The 248-nt window shown below is 29.0% G+C and overlaps 1 protein-coding gene across 2 annotated transcripts in view; it reads right to left on the bottom strand.

Moving 5' to 3' along the window:
- The window catches only part of LOC119590622 (synaptotagmin-14-like), an 82700-nt gene that overhangs the window by 9036 nt on the left and 73416 nt on the right, over positions 1-248 (bottom strand). The window lies entirely within an intron of this gene.

The following is a 248-nucleotide window of genomic DNA, read 5'->3' as shown; positions in this document are numbered from 1 at the left end:
TAAAGTGAATATTAAAAGTTTAGAAATGGTCTTGCAGGTATTATGGTACCTTATTTGGCCACACAATAAAAAAACACTTTAATCTACTTGAAACATTCTTTGTGTATATATGAAATAGACCAAATTGAAAGGGAATATAATATCAATGCAAATTTGTTATAGTTTATGCCAAAATATTACGTTTTTCTATGACGATGGAGTAACAGAAAACGGGAATGAAAAATCCGTGAATAACAAACACAAAGACG

This window comes from Penaeus monodon, chromosome 27, assembly GCF_015228065.2.
Source record: "Penaeus monodon isolate SGIC_2016 chromosome 27, NSTDA_Pmon_1, whole genome shotgun sequence".
Classification (NCBI taxonomy): domain Eukaryota; kingdom Metazoa; phylum Arthropoda; class Malacostraca; order Decapoda; family Penaeidae; genus Penaeus; species Penaeus monodon.
This window is presented reverse-complemented; position numbering and strand designations above follow the sequence as displayed.